The sequence below is a fragment of the Fundulus heteroclitus genome, chromosome 24 (assembly GCF_011125445.2).
Source record: "Fundulus heteroclitus isolate FHET01 chromosome 24, MU-UCD_Fhet_4.1, whole genome shotgun sequence".
NCBI lineage: Eukaryota > Metazoa > Chordata > Actinopteri > Cyprinodontiformes > Fundulidae > Fundulus > Fundulus heteroclitus.
This window is the reverse complement of record NC_046384.1, coordinates 18,597,814-18,611,232: the sequence shown is the minus strand read 5'-3', so window position 1 is coordinate 18,611,232 and position 13,419 is coordinate 18,597,814. Positions and strand designations below refer to the sequence as shown.

General features: G+C 39.8%; 1 long non-coding RNA gene across 1 annotated transcript; it reads right to left on the bottom strand.

Annotated features, from left to right (window-relative positions):
• Positions 1–901: 901 nt before the first annotated feature.
• Positions 902–1,548, bottom strand: LOC105932525. Its single transcript, XR_004928147.1, has 4 exons — positions 1,472–1,548; positions 1,263–1,325; positions 1,102–1,188; positions 902–999 (listed from the first exon to the last, which is right to left on the bottom strand). It is a non-coding gene; the product is annotated as an uncharacterized LOC105932525 (long non-coding RNA).
• Between the last annotated feature and the right edge of the window lie 11,871 nt (positions 1,549–13,419).

Genomic DNA, 13,419 nt, shown 5'->3' with positions numbered 1-13,419 from the left:
CTGCTTGGGAGAACTGTGGGCGTTCTTTGGCCATGCTGAACAGCCAATAGCACCGTTGCTGATCATCATTACTATTGACACATTTCCCCTTTTAAACAAGTGTATGAATGTGTAGTTCTCAGATTATTCATCCAGCTATACTAATCATAAACAGGTGTGTTCAAAGAACCCAATTAGCTGGATGAAATCATCTTGGATGTCTCATTTGATCTTGGATGTTTTAAGCAACGTAAGAACAGACCCCAGGGTTGGTAAGAGTTTTTACAGAGATCCAACTTTAACCTCCCTTTTCTGAATAGTGTATTTTCTGTCAGGATGGGAGAACCATTTCTGAAGATTACCACCTATAGCTTTAACCCTCTCCTGTTCCAGTCTGACCAGAGCTCTGTCGGTTTGCTCTGGGTCTCTAGATTCCCCACTAGAGTAATCTCACACAGACTGTGTTGCTAAGCCAGGAGTTTCAGGGAAATGAAAGCGTCACAAAACGAGATGAATTAAAGAACCTTTATTTAAGAATACATGCCTAGGATGACACGTTGTGGGAGGCGTCGCTTGACACGTTGTGGGAGGCGTCGCTTGACACGTTGTGGGAGGCGTCGCTTGACACGTTGTGGGAGGCGTCGCTTGACACGTTGTGGGAGGCGTCGCTTGACACGTTGTGGGAGGCGTCGCTTGACACGTTGTGGGAGGCGTCGCTTGACACGTTGTGGGAGGCGTCGCTTGACACGTTGTGGGAGGCGTCGCTTGACACGTTGTGGGAGGCGTCGCTTGACACGTTGTGGGAGGCGTCGCTTGACACGTTGTGGGAGGCGTCGCTTGACACGTTGTGGGAGGCGTCGCTTGACACGTTGTGGGAGGCGTCGCTTGACACGTTGTGGGAGGCGTCGCTTGACACGTTGTGGGAGGCGTCGCTTGACACGTTGTGGGAGGCGTCGCTTGACACGTTGTGGGAGGCGTCGCTTGACACGTCCAATTCCACTTCATTGGTTTCCAGTTGCACTTAAGGAACATGTCATTGTTAGATGTTCACATACCTTTTAGTCTTAATTATAATACATGTCCATGTAATGAAAATCTTGACACAATGTAACAAATAATTACCTTCTTTTGAAGTTTCCAGCAACCTGGAATCCACTGACTGGAGTAAAGCAACTTTTCTCTTTAGAGGAATCTCATTTTGGGACACGGCTGAAACAAACGAATGTTAGTTTAGTCAGAAGTAAGCTTGTTTAACAATTTGCACATCCAAACACTTAGCTTACAGTTTCCAGTACCCTTTGGTTCATAGTGTATTCCTCCATTATGATCAATCGGTAAACAAGACCCTGTGAATTGAATAGCACATTTGTTTCTCATAGCATCTTTTCACAACTATAGTGGCAACCTTTCGGGATCACAAATTGACTACTGAATCATTCATACTTTTTTTTAATATACCAAAAAAAAATTAAAACAAAGAAACTACACAAACCTTTAAGCCACAATGCGACTGCACAAAAACCCAGAAGCCAAATTCCTCCCATAGTTCCTACCACAACTGAATGGTCAACCAGCACCTGAGGCTTAAATAGAGCTCTCTGTGGGCACTACAGCTGTGGCTCATCAGCTCCTGATTGTTTTGTTTATCTCAGACAACCAAAGTCTTACTGAGTATTTACTGAGAACAACAAAATTTTTCTCATGAACATAGTGTAGCTTTTTATTGATTTTTTTTTATCTTTTCCTTACCATGTTTTTCTCATCAATTCTAATTAAAGAACATTGTGGCTTTATAGACAATTTTCATCCAATAACAAGCCAAAGAAATGGAAATACAATGAAAAAATGTTTCATTTGACCAGTAAGAGCTTCTATCTTATTTCATCTAAATTGTGATTTTTTTTTCTTGGGGAAAACTCTTCTCCTGCGACTTTGTTCATTCTCTCCATAATGGCATTTTCACAGTGTTAACATTTCAACTAAGGAAAGTTATGCTGAATCTTAATCTTCTGAACCTTATTTTCCATATTAAGAACCATACTGATTAGAGAATATTGCAACCTCGTCAGCAAGAGGTTATGAGGCATCATTTTAATTTTATTTTTCTCTCAGTATTTTCTTTTCTTTAATATTAAATGCATCTAGCAAAGTACTGCAAATTGTAGAATTGGGCATATAAGTTTTTGCTTCTGAACTTTTTTAGTTCACTTTTTTATTGCTTTTGTGTATCTGTTATGGAAATATGTATTTTGTGACTGAAAAAATAAACTCAAACTTAAACAAACAAACAAAGATGAATGTAATATTCCAATGTCTTTGGCTTTTGATCATGGCCCCATCTTGCTAGTTAATGCTGTTCAAATTAATTTGACATGGAATCACAAAAAAGTCAGTTAGAAAAATCTATCCAACATCTATCTTTCCATCCATTGTCTCTTATTTCCCAAGGTTAGTTTGACAGATTAAAAAAACCCTACGATGGACATACAGACATCCCTCTCTCTAGGAACTATACCATGCTCTGTCTGTGGAATCCTAAGGGGGTTTCATGTTAACAGGGATATTTTGAATCCTGCAGCTTCCCTGAGGTTACTTCCCAGAGTGATGTGCTTGAAGCTTAGGATCAGAGACTACGGTCATTGAAATAATTTCTGTGGAGAGGACCAGTTGCTCTGCTCTCATCTTCTTCCTATGAACAGCCTGCCTTTAAAACTGATCCTGGCCACCCTCCCCTGCAGAGCAATGCAATTCATGGCAGTCATGTTTAGTGAATTTATATTTGCAGCAGTCAACATTAGAGAGGAAGAGTCAGTTAACTCCCTGTTAGCTATAGACCTCTACCCGTATTCAAAAAGATTCCTTTTACTTTGGTAAAATAAAAGTTATTCACAAAGCATCTTAGGCCTTATGAGAGCTCCTAAATTGACACGTGAATTTCTCCACTGTGAGATCAATAAATTCTATTTTACCTTATCCTATCTTATAGCACAAAGACAAAAATCTGTGTTACATGCAGTGTTATTTCAGTAAAAATTTCAAAAGGGTTTTGTGGCTTCAAGTGTTTTCTGCACTGTGTGAAACGGGTCCAATTGCCTCTCTGAGTGTTAAAGGTTGCTGACCCCTGGCCTAGTGTGTGTGATGTTCAAGGGACAAGCGAACACGCCTCCTGTTGAAAGTGACGTGTAGCCAATCACAAAGCGAGGTGAGGGAAACACGTAGGATAATAAAAGACAACTTACATCCATATGATAGTGTAGCAAACTTGAAGCCCCTGTTGGCGTTGTCTACACTCTAATGAACTGCTTTTCAATTCAATTCAATTCAATTTTATTTATATAGCGCCAAATCATGAAACATGTGATCTCAAGGCACTTTACAAAGTCAAGTTCAATCATAATATACAGATTGGGTCAGATTATACAGATTGGTCAAAAAAATGTCCTATATAAGGAAACCAGTTGATTGCATCAAAGTCCCGACAAGCAGCATTCACTCCTGGGGAACCGTAGAGCCACAGGAAGAGTCATCTGCATTGTACATGGCTTTGCTGCAATCCCTCATACTGAGCAAGCATGAAGCGACAGTGGGAAGAAAAACTCCCCATTAGCGGGAAGGAAAACCTCCGGCAGAACTGGGCTCAGTATGAACGGTCATCTGCCTCGACCGACTGGGGTTACAGAAGACAGAGCAGAGACTCAAGAGAGACAAACAAGCACAGAAGCACACATTGATCCAGTAATCTGTTCTACATTAGATGGTAGTAGCGGGTGAGCCGTCTTCTCTGGATGATGTCACAGTTAACAGAACGCCAGACCAGGTGTACTTACTATGAAGATAAAAGAGAGAGAACAGAAAGTTAAGGCAGAAATGACGACACACAATGCATAATTGAAGAACAGTAGTTCTCTATGGAGTGAGAAAATTAGATCCATAAATAAATTTTCTTTATGTTATGTTTTTTCTTTGTTAAAATGAGTCCACATACTGTCGCTATTGTTCTTCCTCATCGTCCTCCGTGTGGGGTGTGTTGTGCTCACTGTTTCAATGGACACCACCCACTGTACAAGCAAACCTTTTATATGTATGATTTTTCATTGTTATGTGGGGTGTCTCTTGGGTTTTGAAAATCATCTGACAATTTAAAAATCTTGCCGTGTGAACCAGGTATCAGTAAAATTGATGAAGGTTTGGGAACCATATTACCACTTGATATTGAAAAACTAGTTTTAGAGATCCTTTAACTGATAAGATAAATAGAAAACATGGCAACATGAAAACATGTGTCTTCGTTAAAGGTCTGTCTTGTTAAATGAGATTACCTATCTAAATAAAAGTAAATAAAATTTATACAAAATGCAATCTACCATCGAAGCGATTCTGGTCCGCTATCCGTTGTCTTGGGAGGGGGAAGCAGTGCAGTACCAACACTGTTTATAGTGGGGGTGGTATGCTACTGACCTCGACTCGGGACGTTGTGCGTCCATGGGCAGAATACTTTGAAGACCTCCTTAATTCCACCAACACGTCCTCTATTGAGGAAGCAGAGCTTGGGGACTCTGGGTCGGGTTTCTTCTATTTCTGGTGCTGAGGTTGCCGAGGTGGTTAAAAAGCTCCTCGGTGGCAAGGCCCCGGGGGTGGATAAGATTTGCCCTGAGTACCTTAAGGCTCTGGATGTTGTGGGGCTGTGTTGGTTAACGCGGCTCTGCAGCATTGCGTGGACATCGGGGGCAGTTCCCCTGGATTGGTAGACTGGGGTGGTGGTCCCCCTATTTAAAAAGGGGGACTGGAGGGTGTTTTCCAACTACAGAGGAATCACACTCTTAAGCCTCCCTGGTAAGATCTATTCTGGGGTTCTGGAAAGGAGGGTCCGTTGGATAGTCGAATCTCGCATTCAGGAAGAGCAGTGTGGTTTTCATCCTGGCTGTGAGGCGGATCAGCCTCTGATTGGATGGAGGTAGGCAATAGAGTTTCTTCAATTGAATTTCCGCCTAGGCTTCATATCTGCACCAACATATGCTCTTTTTATTGTCGAAATGCATTCTGCTGCTACACATACTTGCACTACACATGTGGTGTTAAAGAGAACTTTTCTGTACACATAAAACGTCTTTTGGTTTGTTTCTCCATTCCTGACAAATATCACAATAGTTTTATTTATTTATTTCATATTTTATACTTTACATTCTGTAATATTGCACAGTATGTTATTCTTTCGTCCTCCTTTTTTTGGAAGCCTCGCAATGAAATTTCTCTCAAATTTTCATTATGAGCGTGCAGCTGAATGACAATAAAGTCTGTCTATGTAAGTAATGTAAGTAATTCAAAAGTATGATGAAATTAAATCAAGATGTTATTCAAGGGGAGTTTAACCTTTATTCCTTTATTATTATTATTATTATTATTATTATTATTATTATTATTATTATTATTATTATTATTATTATTATTATTATTATTATTTTGTCCAAATATTCAGCATTCATTCTGCTTCAGGTTAGTATTTTAACTGAATTTCTTGTGCAGTCGCTGTAGGAAATAGTCTGACTGATCAGGATCTACAGTACATTCTAAATGTGGTCAAGCCAGCCTCCACTGCGAAAATGGCAGTGGAGGCTAGAGTGGAGTTCCAAGCTTTAAAGTACTGCCCAACAAACTCCTTGTAATTCAATTCAATTCAATTCAATTTTATTTATATAGCGCCAAATCATGAAACATGTCATCTCAAGGCACTTTACAAAGTCAAGTTCAATCATATTATACAGATTGGGTCAGATTATACAGATTGGTCAAAAATGTCCTATATAAGGAAACCAGTTGATTGCATCAAAGTCCCGACAAGCAGCATTCACTCCTGGGGAACCGTAGAGCCACAGGAAGAGTCATCTGCATTGTACATGGCTTTGCTGCAATCCCTCATACTGAGCAAGCATGAAGCGACAGTGGGAAGAAAAACCACCCATTAACGGGAAAAAAAACCTCCGGCAGAACCGGGCTCAGTATGAACGGTCATCTGCCTCGACCGACTGGGGTTACAGAAGACAGAACAGAGACACAACAAGAGAAACAAAAAAGCACAGAAGCACACATTGATCTAGTAATCTGTTCTACATTAGATGGTAGTAGCGGGTGAGCCGTCTTCTCTGGATGATGTCACAGTTAACAGAACGCCAGACCAGGTGTACCTACTATGAAGAGAAAAGAGAGAGAACAGAAAGTTAAAGCAGAAATGACAACACATAATGCATAATTGAAGAACAGTAGAACTCAATGTAGTGAGAAAATTAGATCCTGATATACTCCAGTAACCTAAGCCTATAGCAGTAAAACTATAAAGGTAGCTGAGAGTAACATGAGTCACTAGTTATAATTTTTGTCAAAAAGAAAAGTTTTAAGCCTAGTCTTAAAAGTAGACAGGGTGTCTGCCTTACGGACCAAAACTGGGAGTTGGTTCCACAGGAGAGGAGCCTGATAGCTAAAGGATCTGCCTCCCATTCTACTTTTAGAGACTCTAGGAACCACCAGCAGACCTGCGGTCTGAGAGCGAAGTGCTCTGTTAGGAACATACGGGGTAATCAGAGCTCTGATATATGATGGAGTTTGATTATGAAGGGCTTTATATGTTAGAAGAAGAATTTTAAATTCTATTCTTGATTTAACAGGAAGCCAATGAAGGGAAGCTAAAATTGGAGAAATATGATCCCTCTTGTTGATTTTCATCAGAACTCTTGCTGCAGCATTTTGGATCAGCTGAAGGCTTTGAACTGCATTTTGTGGAATTCCTGATAGTAAAGAATTACAATAGTCCAGCCTTGAAGTAACAAATGCATGGACCAGTTTTTCAGCATCACTTCTGGCGATATTCCGGAGGTGAAAAAAGGAAACTCTGGAAACCTGTTTAATATGGGATTTAAATGACATGTCTTGGTCAAAAATAACACCAAGATTTTTTACTTTATTACCAGAGGCCAGGTTAATGCCACCCAGATTAAGTGATTGGTTAAGAAGTTTATTTTTTGAGGACTCTGGCCCAAAGATTAAAACTTCGGTCTTGTCAGAATTTAGATGCAGGAAATTTAAAGTCATCCAGCTTTTGATGTCATCAAGACATGACTGCAGTCGAAGTAATTGATTGGATTCATCAGGATTTATGGATAAATATAGCTGAGTGTCATCAGCATAACAGTGGAAATTAATCCCATGCTGTCTGATAATTTTGCCTATCGGAAGCATATATATAGTAAAGAGAATTGGTCCAAGGACTGAACCCTGTGGTACTCCACAGGTGACCCTAGAGTTTGAGGAAGATTTATTATTAACATGAACAAATTGGAATCTGTCTGACAGATAAGATTTAAACCAGCCTAATGCTTTCCCCTTAATCCCTACAGTATGTTCAAGTCTTTGTAGGAGAATATTGTGATCAACTGTATCAAACGCAGCACTGAGATCTAACAGGACAAGTATAGACACAAGTCCATTATCTGAGGCCATGAAAATATCATTAGTGACCTTCACCAGAGCTGTTTCAGTGCTATGATGAGCTCTGAAGCCTGACTGAAACTCCTCAAGTAGGTCATTACTTTGTAAATGTTCACAAAGTTGATTAGCAACTACTTTCTCAAGAATTTTAGATAAGAAAAGAAGATTAGATATAGGTCTGTAATTTACTAACTCATCTTGATCTTAATGGCTTAGATAACATGCAATTTGAACCAAAACAGGTCCACCCCTTAGTAATGACGAGTCATTAAAGTCATTGTTGGCCTGTAACAGGCCGATAACGACCCTAACGACCCTACTCTTTGGTAAAGCTTGGAACTCCACTCAACTCCAGACATTTTCAATTAAGAAAGCTTTCTGGATAGGAAACGAAATGTCTTCAAAATTCGGAAAAATGTCCAGATTTTTCCTTTTTAACTTCTTTTTTTTTTAATTTATGATACTGTTTTTGCTTGAAGCTTTTAATTAAATCCAGTCTCCAGTGAGTTCAGGGTAAACATTGCTGGTATCTCTAAGTGTCTGTAGTTCACTGTTGGTCCAGTAGGAGTCAGGGTTGTTTCAGCTGAAGCCATATTTCAGCTGTAGAACCATTTTAAAGAAATAATCATTGGAGAAAAAAAATGTGTTCCCAGTTTAGGGTCTAGTGGATTGTTTTGGGATTGAGTTGGTGGTTCAAATGTTTTTGTCTTTCTTTTTAAATTCACATGTTGAATCAGAGGCTTTTAAAGTGACTAATCAAAGGTGCACATACAACATAAGATAAAAGGCTAAATTAACAACCAACCCTTATTATCAGGTCAAATTTAACTCGTAGGATTGAGTGTGCGACTGTAAATAAATAGAAATAAACAATGCTTAATGTTAATCTTTTTGCTGATGGTGAAGATATGGAGAAATAAATCACCTGTTGAATTTTCTTTTAAATTAATATATTTTTGCTGCACTCCAACATTATTTCTGTCCGTGAGTCTTCCTGTTAACATACCCAGATTACTCTGAGAATGTAAACCTCTTACCTTCCTTTGGACTTTGTTCTGTCTGATTATCAGTTATTGACCTAATAACTGTGTCTCCAGCTTCCTGTCAGTAATGGAAACAGAACAGCTGCTGCCTCTTATCCCAGACTTGGATTAAATTTACTGTTCCTTCAGTAGGGTTCAGGTTAGGAATGGTAAAGGTGAGAAAATGGTAATTTTTCTACCATTTCAGACAATTTAACAATGTCCAAATCTGAAACTCTGTTGAAAAATCTGCTTCAAGTTTGTTCAGTTTAAAATTTCTTGTAATCATCAACTGAGCATTTAGAGCTCTGTGTAATCAGCCATGTTTCAGCACGGTAACCATGACAAATGCTCAGGTAGGGATATCCTCTTCCTGAGCTTAAGCTTGTGCACATGTTGCTATGACAGCAAGTGCAGGATGACTTTCGAAGAACCAAACGATCCAAGATCATGCCAAATGGTCAACAATCAAATCCAGCTAACTGAGTTAGCGACGTACGAAGCACGGGCCCCTGGTCTGAAGAAGAAGTTCCAGTGTGTGTTTGAGGGGATCGCTAAAGCAGGAAGTCCAACCCTTCTGAGCCAAATCTACACAGAGCTCTACATCACAGAGGGAGGGACTGGGGAGGTCAATGATGAACATCAGGTCAGACAGATTGAAACAGCATCCAGGAAACCACACAGACCAGAAACAACCATCAGACAAGAAGACATCTTTAAAGTCCCACCTGGAAGAGATCAACCAATCAGAACAGTGATGACAAAGGGAGTGGCTGGCATTGGGAAAACAATCTTGACCCAGAAGTTCACTCTGGACTGGGCTGAAGACAAAACCAACCAGGACATCCAGTTCTTATTTCAATTCACCTTCAGAGAGCTGAATGTGCTGAAAGAGAAACAGTTCAGCTTGGTGGACCTTGTTCATCACTTCTTTACTGAAACCAAAGAAATCTGCAGCTTTGAACACTTCCAGGTTCTGTTCATTTTTTGATGATCTGGATGAGCGACGAGACCCTGACTGATGCTCCAGAGTCCACCTTAGTAGATGTTCTGCTGACAAACCTCATCAGGGGGAACCTGCTTCCCTCTGGATGACCACCCGACCTGCAGCAGCCAATCGGATCCCTCCTGAGTGTGTTGGCATGGCGACAGAGGTCAGATGGTTCACTGACCCACAGGAGGAGGAGTACTTCAGGAAGAGATTCAGAGACGAGATGCAGGCCGGGAGGATAATTTCCCACATGAAGACATCAAGAAGCCTCCACATCATGTGCCACATCCCAGTCTTCTGCTGGATCACTGCTACGGTTCTGGAGGACGTGTTGGAGACCAGAGAGGGAGGAGAGCTGAAACTGATCCAGACTGGAGTCCAGAGAGCAGGAAGATGATTGAGTCTCTGGGAAAACTGGCTTTTGATCAGCAGCAGGAAGGAAACCTGATCTTCTATGAATCAGACCAGAGTGTGGCATTGATATCAGAGCAGCCTCGGTGTACTCAGCTAAATCAGCTTTTTGTTCCATTTTTGAGGTTTTGACATTAATTACACGGTTTTTGAGTTTCAAAGTCAAGTCAAAGTATTTTTATTAGTCTAACTGGGAGAAATGTGTCTCGGATACAAGGATCAGCTGCATCGTACTATATATGCACGATCACTAATAAAAGGAGTCTCAGTAAAATAATAACTAAATATACAATAACAGTTCATATATGGCAGTTGAACTAAAACAATCAAAACCTTTAAAAATACAATCATTTCAAACACTACTGCCCCGCCCCCCTCCAGTTTGCTGCTGTAGATCATAAGAGTCCATAGATGTGGCTACGTACGTCTCCTTGTTCTTCCCCTGTTAAACTTCTCATCCCAAACCATGCGCTCATTAAGTTTTAGAGGCAGTGGGATGAACAAATGTTATATTTGCATAAGGGGTCCTGGACCTTCTTCTGAAGTTCATTAGCATAAATTTAGAGTACAGCATATGAGAGGAGTCGGATAAAACCTCATCTGCCTGTCTGAGGATGGACTGCTCAAACAGTTCCTGTGGAGACATAGGAGGAGCCATTCCCTTTATTTTACCTGCTATCCAAGTTTAAGATCTGGGTCTTTGTTTTTTACTGTCAAATTACCAAACCAGCTGGTGATGCCATACCTTAATAGAGACTCTATGGCAGCTCTGTAAAAAATTACCATCATATTGGTACAAACACCAAACACTCTTAAACGAAGACGCTGGTGAAGTTTTGCACAAACACCTGCCAGATATGTTATCATATATGAAGCCCCAGGTATTCATATCACCTGTTGAATGTTCTGTCAATGTATGGCCACAGGGCTGTGGTCTCCAACTGCCCTGGGATCCACGAGTTTCACATGGTTGTTTAAGAAATAAGAAGCAGCTCATTGCACCAGTTGGCTTTAAATAACTTGTTGCCAGTTGAAACAGAATCGCCCATGCAGTAATTATCCAATGGGAGGCTCGTACCTATTTGCTTAGTTAAATCCAGGTGGCAACTGTTTATGTTTATTTATTTTTTGGCCAGGCAGTTTATAAAGGTTTTTTTTAATGGAAATGCATTCAATATTAACTGAGGTTAAATATCAAAGTGTGAACGTGAATTAAATCAGTGGTGCATGGTGTGGATGAATGGAGGGTGGATGTGTCAGTGTTGAAATGTGCAACAACAATTTACAAAGCAAAAGGCAGCAGCTATCTTGCCACCTTTAGAGGAGGGTGGAGACTATTTAATTAGCAGTTAGCTTTATAAACTAAGGGCATTACCAGTTTTCCCATATCAGAATATAAAAGATAAATGTCCAACCCAACAACGAGGGTTCTGCAGAGGTCGTAACACAATGCTGACCCAATATAGGGTTTTCTATTATCAGAGCAAATTCTGATCATCCTGACTGTTTGTAGATTGAGACGAAGTTTTTATGTTCAAATAACATCCGTTTCTTCTCTTTTAACTTGTTTAATGTTGTCTCTCAGACTTAGGTCCTGTAAACTCTCAGGGAGAACTTGTGAAGTTCTGTCATCAGTTCTTGGCTCCAAGTCCTGTTGTCTGACAGAAGTTGACCTGCAGGACAACAACCTGCAAGATTCAGAGGAGAAGTTGCCGTCTGATTCAGGTGAGGATTGAGCTAAGACTGTTTCTTCTGGGTTTTAATGAGGATCAGTATTCTCTGTCTCTCAGATTCAAATGGATTAAATGCTAAGTTGATGATTTTCTGGAAAATCATTTTGAGTCGTTAGTTTCTCGGCTGGAAAAGACAGCAGTTACTCAACAGTGCATGGCTCTACTCTAACAATCCTTTTTATTGCCCTGATGTAAGATTTTAATTGGGGTTTTAAGCCACAATAAGAGAAGTAAACACTTAAAAAACCCATTTTTTTGTGTAATGAATCAGGGTCTGAATTAAATTACTGAAATGAGATTAGGTTTTGGGTGGTATTCTAATATATGGAGATGACCTGTAGTATCTACAAAGGCCTATAACTGGCTCAAAACCTCTTGACCTTTTTCCCAATGCAAATCTGAAGGAAGTCTCATTCTGAAAATCTTACACAGAAGTCGTTACAAAGGCTCTTGCCTTGAACTGTGTGGCACAAAATTGTACTTTTTAAATGCTTTATTTAATGCAAATGTAGTAACTAAGTGTAAATAGAGGGGTGGCCTGTGTGTGAGTTTCTTGTGTGCAGGCTTGATGTTTGGACCTCATCTCTTCAGTTTGCATCTGTGCGGTTACAGCTGCTGTTCCATCACCTCTGGTTCCCAGCACCTTTTTAGTCCCTGTTTAGTTCCTGGCACCAGGAGTACAGACTGGAATCTCACCTTAGTACACACTGAAAGAGACTTCTTCACCTGGTTAATGTACAGAGCAGTAAATCGTGTATTTAATATTCTTAAACATGCTTCTTATTTGTCTGAGTCGGCTGAAGCCTGCATATCTTAAACCAACTTGACGGGATGTTGGCTAAGAGTGCAGTTTGTAAGCTATTAATGTGCTAAGTAAGTGTGAAGTAAAGACAAAGAAGGTTGAAGTAAATGTTTCCTCTTGCATATAAACTGAAATTCCCAATATACATGTTGAAACTAGACCTCAACACTGTCTCAGAGTCCTTATTTGTTCAGATAAATGACTAGAAATGCATTTTAATGGACTCAGTGACTAACCTGATCGTTGCTCAGGTCTACGCCTCCCTCTAGTGGCCGCATGTTGCTCTACACCCTGCTGATGGGATGGCTGTAAAAATCCAGCTATGCAGGCCGAAAAGTCTAATTTGATGTAAAGTGAAATTTTTGATTATAAATGAAGGCGATCAGTATATTACTTTTGTTAGAATTTGCTAAAAAAATATATGGAAAGTGCAGTTACAAGCTGAAATGATTGCTGCTAATGGTTTTCTGGCAGCAAACATTTTATTTTTGTGAATACAAATATTAGTAGTTGATGTATTTTTTTCATAATTCTGACTTTTCTATGATATCTGTTTTTAACTAAAAGGTTCTGTCCTTGAGAGACTTCTTACCTCCATTGAGGTTATCCCAATAAATAAACCTAAAACTAAGATTAAAAGGTTGGCAGGATCAGCAAATCTATTTTTAACACAATAGTCATCATTCCAGTTTAATAAATAAATTTCAAGCTCTGTCCCAGCAGGGTGCATTTGGTTGAACTTTACGTATTTTATATTTCCAGACATGCACTCATTTCAACAACTATTTTATATATTTGACCCTAGGATACATAATAATAAACCTGCAGGGAATCTCATTGTGTCGAGAAAACTGTACATGATGCTTATTTCTTTCCATTAACGTACCATTCAGCATCAAACGTTATTAAAACCTAAATGTATTTGACTATACATCGTTACACAATCTTGACCTTGTTTTACCACCAGGCCATAGTTTGCTGAGAGATTGATCAACGCCAGAA